Here is a 10,563-nt window from a genome sequence, read left to right on the forward strand (position 1 = left end):
AAAAAATCTGAACAAACTAATAAAAAAGACAGGACCGAATAAACTGAAAAATAACAAGACAGGACAGAGATTACAACTAAACAAAAGCGAAATGTTTCATCCAAGTCCCCCTTCAAAATAAAATGGTAGACCTCTTGATTCAGAACCAACTGAGGGAAGAGAGCTAAACTAAATAGTTCAACGTGAAAACTGTTAAGATTTGCAAATTTTAAATTATAAAATCAATGAATTTTACATACACTTGTATTAAAGCTAGAATTACTACGGGATAATCAGAACACAATCATGCATACGTGAATACGACGATGGAAGGTAAAACTAACCTTGACCGCCTACGTGAATACTGATCAGTCCATTCAACTTACAGTACGAATGTCCTATTTTCGCAGGTGTGAGGTCAAATGTTTGAATTGACCAATGAAAACGAGCGTTCCTGTACGAGTTAATCTATTAAAGTTTGTTTGACTAATTACGTCGCACTACCTTCCGCTCAGCTTGGCCGCATTTAAGTGTAATTTTCAATTATAATTACCATTTATCATATATTTGAATCGTGTATATTCGACATTAATGTAGCTAAATAGCCTCGAAAGTCAGCCTCTTTTTCGATATTGAAATTCACTGAGACGGACAACTTTTAATTAAAACAGGTGACAAAGCTATATAATGTACTTGATCACTTGCTTGGAGGTAGGTTTTTGTGAAGGATGAAAAGGCCGTGATTTCCATTGTCAGTTTTGGAAAAACTTTTGAGTTTTGAAGTACTATAATTGTTGGTACAAATGAAGTCCAAATGTCAAGTAAATTTTCTTTGTAAATTATAAAGTTTCATTCTCCAATTGAATCATTTAGAATAGTATAAATGAGGTCATCAATATGGTACTTTAACAATAAGAAAAGTTGAAGTGTCTCCGTCCTTTGTATGTATTTCCAAAGAGGTGTTATTTTTAAAAGGTCCTTGAACTTCAATTATAACAGTTTATCTGTTTCTAAATAACTTCTCTGGTGAAATGCCTATCAAATATTCCTTGACACTATATTGTAGCGATTTTAGTTTGACAGTAACATTTATTATTATGTAAGATGTCTCTCCTTTAAATACAGTTGGGTAAAATTACATTTCAATAGGGTATAGTCCGCTGTTTTATTTGAATGAGCGCTGTCTAAATGTATTCATTTAAATTCACCGCCCGCTATCTTTAGCACCGCGCGGTCATTTATGGAACCGTCAGGGTACCGCCTGGTATCTTTGGAACTGCTCTGTAAGACTGTACCCCATCTTTAGAACCGTCAGGGTACCGCCTGCAATTATGTATATAAGGGAATGCGAGAGAGATCAAAGAGGGAATTGGAATAGTAAGTTAGAACAGTTGAGAGGATAGTTAGAGAACGAGAACACAGTGAATCAAGATTATTGTTCAGCTATTTTATTATGTAAAAATGATATATATTTTACAGATAATATTTTGATTCTAATGGATACTTTGTGTTGTGGTTTGTTTTCTTTGTGCCATTTAATTTGAACATGGATATTACGTTATTTACGCTACCTGAAAATAAAACATACACAAACATACACAAAGTTATTCGTAATTGAGATAAATGTTGGAATATCAGTGAGATTTTAACTATTTGGCTACAGGTTAGAATTTTCAGTTCAAGTTGTGTTTTCTTAGTAATGGAGATGGATCGAAATAGAACTGATTATAGTATTAATCCGATGGATTTTACAAACGTTGGAGAGGAGCAGACTGTTTCTGGAGAATTGAACTTTATGGATAGAAGTCCGTATTTACCAGGATTATTTTCACTATCTCAGGTATTCCAAGTGTTATACTATGCCATTCTTAGGACACCGGCAGATGCAAGAACCGCACACCTAACGGTCCCTGGAACCCCATTACCGACGATGCCGACAACTAACATGTGGGGTGGTTTTGACGGTAGCAGTAATTGAAAGGATGAATCTTTTATTTCAAGGAAACCTATATAGGATATGAACCAGAGGCAACAAAATTCCAAAACAGCCGGAATTATTAATATATGGAAGAAATTCGTTCTTAGATGAATTTGGTTTATCTTAGGTTTGATACTTGAGATCGGATGGTTTTCTGTAATCTTTCATTTTTCATGAGATTGTTTGTTCGCTGAAGCAAAATGTTTTACTATTTTTGGTTACGCTACTGATAACATTTCTAGTTTCGGTAATTGTTAAGTTATTCATAGATGAAACCTCGAGACGTTTAAATCACTTTGACAACCAAAATGAAAACTGAAAGGCCAACCGATACCGTACGTCAGAAATTCCACATATTAGAGACAATGCAAAGAATGTACCGGTGAAGGCATCATCACCTTTGGAAGTTAACCGATCCGACGTTCAGGTGAAGAGAACAGTCAGGGGCAGTAACGATGATGTGCTTGCAGAGTTGTTACGTTACTTTGAAAACTTTGCGACACTAAATGCGTTGAAAAAGGGAGAGAAAAAGGTTAGTGTTCTTTACTAAAACTAAGAAGGAGGAAACCGTGTGAATCGATCTGGGTAAATCTATTGACGACTTTTACAGGCGTGCATACAAATCCCATCCAGAACTTGTCAAGGAAAATAGTATCAAATCGTTTCTTGACGCTTGCGGTGATGCAGCGGATTTCCGCATGTTTAAAGGCGAACTAAACCTAATACACTCCAGAAAGCTGTGTTAAGTGCCATGCAAGAAAAATGTATACAAATGAATGAGGGAAATGTAAATAAGGTCAACAGGAGAAATAATGGATACACCGTGGAAAAGTAAAGTGATGTTTGTGATCCGAATTTCCAGAAAAAAACAATTATTCAGAAAGTCCTATGAACAACTGAAGATATCAAAACAAAAGATATAGACAGTGTACGAATTGTGGAAAAAGAGGACATAAAAGAGAGTACTGTTGGAGTAACAAACATTCGGAAGATTATCAAATTTTGCACGGTAACCCCATTTTTCTGTTTATAGTTCTTTTACATGTATAATGATAAGCTGTATGTTTAAAAAGTCTTATGAAATTTTAATTATTTTTTAAAAGTTTTTGAGGACTTAAATGGTTATAAAAAGTACCAGGATTATAATTTTATACGCCAGACGCGCGTTTCGTCTACATTAGACTCATCAGTGACGCTCAAATCAAAATAGTTAAAAAGCCAAATAAATTCAAAGTTGAAGAGCATTGAGGATCCAAAATTCCAAAAAGTTGTGCCAAATACGGCTACGGTAATCTACTCCTGGGGTAAGGAAATCCTTAGTTTTTCGAAAAATTCAAAGGTTTGTAAACAGAAAATTTATAAAAATGACCATATAATTGATATTCATGTCAACACCGAAGTGCTGACTACTGGGCTGGTGATACCTTCGGGGACAAAACGTCCACCAGCAGTGGCATCGACCCAGTGGTGTAAATAGTTATCAAAAGTACCAGGATTATAATTTTATACGCCAGACGCGCGTTTCGTCTACATAAGAATCATGACTGACGCTCAGATCAAAATAGTTAAAAAGCAAAATAAATTCAAAGTTGAAGAGCATTGAGGATTAAACTTGTCAATTATAAAGCTATGAAAGAGGAACGCCATGGGTAAAAATAGAAAAAGACAGACAGACAAACAAACAAACAAACAAACAAACAATAGTACACATGACACAACATATAACACTAAAGAATGAGCAACCCGAACCCCAAATAACTAGAGGTAATCTCAGGTGCTGCGGAAGGGTTATTCAGATCCTGCTCTATGAAAAGTCAATTTCAATGGCTAATATTTCGAAAACAAGCACGTTGACCAATTTTATTTTTTTGCACTTTTGACTCCTTTATTAATCACCTTTCAATATATGGTAGTGTTTTGAAAAGTTAATTATTTTGAATCTGAGAAGCCAACTCCCTTAAACATTTTTTGATTCGAGCGTCACTGATGAGTCTTTTGAAGACGAAACGCGCGTCTGGCGTAAGTGTAAAATGTTTGTCTTGTTATCTATAATGAATTTAATTGTAAGGACACTTATTTAGTTTAGGTATCCAATACAGTGATGGAAGACCCGGTTTATCACCTTTGGAAAAAATCCAAAGGAAAATAGAATATACCTATGACTATCCAGGATTTGCTCTTTTGTAAACCTTTTTTGGATAAATGTTAAGTTATAATTTTAATTATCAATGTCTGATTCATTTATCAAGCAGTTTAGCAAGCACCTGAAATCAACCCTGTTGTCACTTTTTTTTTTTATCTATGAGTTTGAATGTCCCTCTGGTATCCTTCGCCCTTCTAATGAGATTTACACACAAAACGATGTTGTTTTCGACTTTATATGTAGCGACAATAACATATTTGTCATGGAGATAGGACATTTGTTTTGCAAAATTCAGTTTGTAAAATATTGATGACGCATGGGTTTTAACATGCCCATTCAGATTTTTCACTGACTTGTATCAACAACCTCACAGCCTTAATTTATTCTGAAACACCAAAGTCTTCTTTCTAATGTTTAACCAATTGCATGAAATATTTTGAAGTTATGTTTCAAATTGATGGGTTAAGGCCACCTATATTTCGGGCCTTTGGATAACACAACTCGCAGATTTTTATTGACATTGTTAAGGTCATCATTTATAACGTTAACGTGGCTGGCTGGATCATACTAGTATATGAATGGGGCATATGCACAGGTGTAATCATGAGGTTTTCACTTAAAATTGTCAATATGGGGAACCTGCAACGCGTGTTTGTAATTGAAAATTTAAGTTGGCATTGGTATTATACAGGTATAACAATTTATAAAAAAAAGAAGATGTGGTATGATTGCCAATGAGACAACTATCCACAAAATACCAAAATGACACAAACATTAACAACTATAGGTCACCGCACGGCCTTCAACAATGAACAAAGCCCATACCGCATTGTCAGCCATAAAAGGGCCCGATAAGACAATGTAAAACAATTCAAACGAGAAAACTAACGTCCTTATAAATGAACGAAAAATTGAACGAAAAACAAATATGTAACACATAAACAAAAGACAACCACGGAATTACAGGCTCCTGACTTGGGACAGGCACATACATAAATAATGTGGCGGGGTTAAACATGTTAGTGGGATCCCAACCCTCCCCCTAACCTGGGACAGTGGTATAACAGTACAACATAAGAACGAACTATAAAAATCAGTTGAAAAAGGCTTAACTCATCAGATAGACAAAAAAACAAGTGGACGTGGCCAGGTGTTTTTTTTTTTTTGACAGGTACAGACTGATAAGCTCAACTTCATTTGATTTTCATAACTTTCTAGTATATAATTACTATCTTATTGGTTGCCTTTTCATTTTTCTAGAGCTCGAGTTGTAAGTTGTCATATAAATTACACGATATATGAGTTTGACTATCCCTCTGGTATCTTTAGTCTCTCTTTTACAATGGATCAGTAGAAACTGTCGGAAACAAACATTATCCACAACACAAGGTCTGCGAAAATTACATATTACACCCTATTCAAGCTGTATCTGTCTACAAATAAATACAAAATAAATGTGACAATTTTATAGAAGGATTTTCTTAATCATGTTTTGCGATATGATCTGATAGCTGTATTCATCAAATTGAATAATCTTTCAAAAGTCAACACAATGAACCATGTAAATCACTCCAATGCAATTAAAATAATATTTCAATACAACAAGGTCGAAGTTTAAATTTCAAAATTGTATGTACACACGAGACTGCATAAAACAATGTATTTCTAAAGAACTAACTTTTAAATATCTCATATTATTTTATTGCAAGGAAACATCAAAATGAAAGAGTCATATATTAACAGTAAGTATATTTCAGTTACATAAATTCATTACTAAGTTGGTTAATATCATGTTTGGTTTCATCGTTTGTTCGTATGTTTGTTAGTTGGTCTGTCTTTTTTTGTGGTCTGTTTTTACAAGCAAATGCTTTGTTTTTATTTCGTGGTTTTTTTTGTCAGCATGAATAACATTTTATATTGTAATGTTTGGTGTGGTAGATAAGTTTTTATTTTCTAGAAAGGACGTACCGGATACAGAGAATTGAATTTCGCTAAAAAAAATGTTTCACTTCAGCAAAATTATGCATTCCAAATAACTAAGAAGGTATGAAGTTTTACGAGACACGTAAGGATATATAGCTGCCTCTAATACAACACAACAAGGATACACTTCGTACAGATTTCAGCATGCATGCAGTTACTAGTAGCCTGTTCACAGACTATGTCCGTTGATCAATTAATGTTAGTATGTACTAAGGTGATGTAAGGTAAATTTAGATAAATCAAGAATTCAAAATTGATACTTTAAGCTAAAAGAGTATTAGTTAAGGATCAATATTGCCTAAAAATGTTGATAGGTCACGGAGCTCCTTTTTGGGATATTTGATTTATAAAATATGGCAGGAAAAGACTGACTCGGACTTTTACCTTATATTTGCTTTTGTATTATTTGAGTCTCAAATCGAAAGAAAAAAAATCAAGAATCTGCTTAAATTTTGTCAAAAGACCTTTTATGAGCTATTGAGTCTTATGTTGAAAGATAAATAAGTGTTATAGGACAAAATATTTTACCTTGTATCGTAGGTAAAACACCTAGGAGTCCGAACATTTGACACTTATTCCAAAACCTCACCTAAGTACATTATTAAATACGGTTCCAATTCACTCAGGTTAGGTTAACTTTAAATGGATTTGGCTTTTTTTCTTTGTATATCCTTTTTGTATCAAACAGTGCCTAGCGATTATCGCAGTACTGACATATCCTTAAATTTGGGCTTTAGGGATGAAGGCCTAGTTATATTAGGAAAAGCGCTCAGGTGCATCAAGTTTATATAGTGTTATTTCTATTATCGAAAACTAAATTGATACCACTTTTGGTAGACAGTTAGTCCCTAAAAGGTCACCTAGCACCAGCTTATAAGCCAGTTTTTCCATAGTGGTATTATAAAGAACAAACTTATCCTAAATTTTCCGCTAGGTTTCTTAAATGTTAAGTTGATGAATTAAGAAATTATTAAGAAACTATTTATAGTTCAAAATCATTCAGGGAAATTTTACGTTGACTATTATGTGTATGTAATATTGTTGGTCATAAAGCACACCACGTATTTAAAAACCTATAATCAATGGCTAACAAGTTGCGTTTTTAAATTCTTGGTAAAACAATATCTGAATGTGGATGATTTAAAACAAAAGTGTGGTTTACATTGTATGTTAAATAATTTTCAACAGATTCTTTTACAAAAAGTTAAACTGTAATAGTTAAAGTTAAAATAATGTACTTTGTCTCCTTTTTAACCTGTGTTAAAATGATATTACTTATAGTGAACGATCAAGCGTTAAGATTGATAATCTATTCTATTTGTACTGATTTCAATACTACATAATCATAAACAAAGTCTAGAGATATTGAAACCTGATTTATACAAAAGGCCAACATAAACCTTGAAATTTAATTAAAAGTGCACAAATATAATTACAAATATAATTTCCGTTTTGAATATAGTCATACAACCGATATTTAACAAGACATTGTAGTTAATAAATAAGACAAATTAAAAACCAAAAATACTTTTAAAAGTGAACTTTAAACGTTATGTGTTGTTTAAAAAAATGAGAAGATATGGTATGTCAATAAACTCATCCTAGATACAAGGATTGACATTTTTTTACGGTAGACAAGAGTTTCGTCTACGAAAGACTCACTATCGACACTCGAATAAAAACAGTTAAAAAGGCAGGAATAAAGTACAAAGTTGAAGAGCTTTGACTACCAAAAAAATCTAAACGCATTGCCAATTAAATGAGTCAAATCTCAAACAGAGACCCACCGATGTAAAAGATTTTCAACTACAGATTACCATACTGCCTATTCCAAGGAGTAAAAAACATACCGCATTAGTATTGAATGCCACAAAAAGGCTCTAAATGACAAATGAGAAAAAGAAAACGGCCTGATGCTTGCTGGAATTAATTATACAAAAACACAAATAATAAACAGAAATAAACGGCAGACACTGAATTACAAGCTCCAAGCTAAGTACCAATACAAACAGAATACGGGGTTAAACATGTTTGAGTGTGTGATAACCCTTTATGTACTCCAACATGTAATAATCTGTTGAAGCGTGATTCACTCATCAAATCGATACAAGGCACGAAAACAACTTACAAAAACATGAAAGAGATATATGAGAGTACTCACATTGATTAAAAGCTAGTTAAAAACAAAAAATAAATAACAACAAATCGTATGAGATTGTATGTCTAATGCCATATCTAATTTGGGATAACAAACCAAAATTTATTTCAGCTACAGATAATACTGCTGTGAACAAACTTATTTTCGCTGATATTTTTATGCGTTTATCCTGTTAAAACTCACTTTTCGAAATATGCTAATCTTGCTTATAAAATTATTTAGATAAACGAATAATTATCATTTGACATATTCGCAACGATATGCGGTCGCATAGTTTTGCTACTCACGAAAGTGACATACATAAGTTATTCTAATGCATTAAAATATTATCGGAATGTTGTTATGGAAACGAAGTTACCTTCTGAGGTAATATCACATCTCAAAGTCTTCCCTGCAAATGCTGAAAAACAACGGAATGATTTTCGAAGTTGCAGAGACATTTTAAAAGACCAATGCATCTATTTAATTCACCAACATTGAATAACAAGGTGTGTTGGTGCAACTGAACCAGTAAATATTAAACTTATGGTTATTAAACCAGAAAGACTTCACCGTCAAAAGTAGGCAATTAACAGTTAACAATTCTCGGTCATAAACTAATTTAAGTTATTTGAAATCCACTCAGTTTATTGAAATATGAAACGCAAGGATTGGGCGTGCTATTGTGTGTTTGACACTTTTGGTCTATTTTTCCCGTATGATATACCCACCCTATTTAAAGAGAGGCACAATACCAACTGGATACTAAATTTCGAAATTATAATGACAATTCCTTGGCAAAATAAAATGACCAACAGACAAACAATAACACACAAAACACATTATAGAAAGTTAGATACTGAGCAGTAGAATTCCACAAAAGACTCGGGGTGATCACATGTGCTCTGGAAAGGTAAACAGATCCTGCATCATAAGTGGTATACCCGTCGATTAAAGCTTAGTATTAACGTTGTAAAAAATCGTAAGTAATTTTACTATATACATGTTTGAAGGGTCAGTTTCATGAATATCGTTAAATTGTTATGTTCATCAACCTAAAATATTGAAAATATATTCAAAACATGATTAAGCGTATCGTGTGTTTTTATACTATCTTGACCGTTATGTTCACCAATATGTAGACATTGTTTTAGAATAATAAATCAACTTATATTTTTTTTCGTTGTTCATTTTTGAAAGTCAGTTCTATTAAATATTTTAACTTTAATAAGCTAGCAACCAAGTAAAAAGATAATGTATAAAGAAAAGACAAAAGGACTATAATAAATATGTTCTTCAGTGAATACAAGCAAATAACAGATAGAAATTTTTTTTATATAATAAATTTTTTTTTGACTTTTTGTCTTCCTTAAAATTTAACAGATATGTTGATCACCTCTTCCTCTGTGTAGCATGGTTTAGCTATTTGGTTCACTATTGACAAAATATGCCGTATTGTATACTAAAGTTATATATTGATAGCGTATGCCACCATCTTTAAAAGTAAAGGCGTTATGGTTTTTTTCTTTGAACATTTTTTTTCAATTTCACATGGGGAATAGTTGTATACTGTACATTAAGAAATATTATTGGCAATATCGCTCCACTTTTAAACTTATACAGTTGTTATCAGTTCACAATGTGAAAGAACTTAATTATTTAGGTAAATTGTTGTTTAATATTGAAAAAATCTTAATATGTAGTTGTATCACTTATTCATCATATGAATTTATTTTCATTCTCCGCCATACATGTATTGTGTATTATTATTGTTATTTATATTACACTGATGCATTAAAAAAAATATTGTAAAAATGTATATTCTATAAGCTGTATTGCTTCTGAATAAAAGTATTATTATAGACAAGGTTGCAAAAATGTGTTAATATAAATAATTTTCGAGAATAAATGAAATTTAATATTATCCAGAAGTTATTAAAAGTTTTTTTTAAATCCACATATTGTTAATACCAGTATTTCTGCAGACCCTTTTTCATTGCAAACAAAATGCCTTTTTTAAAAATGAACCTTTGTAAATTGTTTCCTCGGTAAATAAATTCAAGTACAAATCAAAAGAATTTGGTGGAAGAAAGTTCTGGACGAGCAGACAAATCAGACTGTGACATAGAACTAATAAAACTTCAATTGAAATTAATAAAAAAAAAATAGTTCAAATATATATGGAAAAAAAGATAACGATTGATGTAAGACTGAACGAATAAAATGTCTTCTAAAGATGTGTATGTACCTGATTATACCTTCAATGTTGTCGAAATAGCTTTTATCATTTCAAGACGGTTAAAAAACTTCAATTTAGATTTATTGTTCGGTTTTTAAAGAAAG

This window comes from Mytilus edulis, chromosome 2, assembly GCF_963676685.1.
Source record: "Mytilus edulis chromosome 2, xbMytEdul2.2, whole genome shotgun sequence".
Classification (NCBI taxonomy): domain Eukaryota; kingdom Metazoa; phylum Mollusca; class Bivalvia; order Mytilida; family Mytilidae; genus Mytilus; species Mytilus edulis.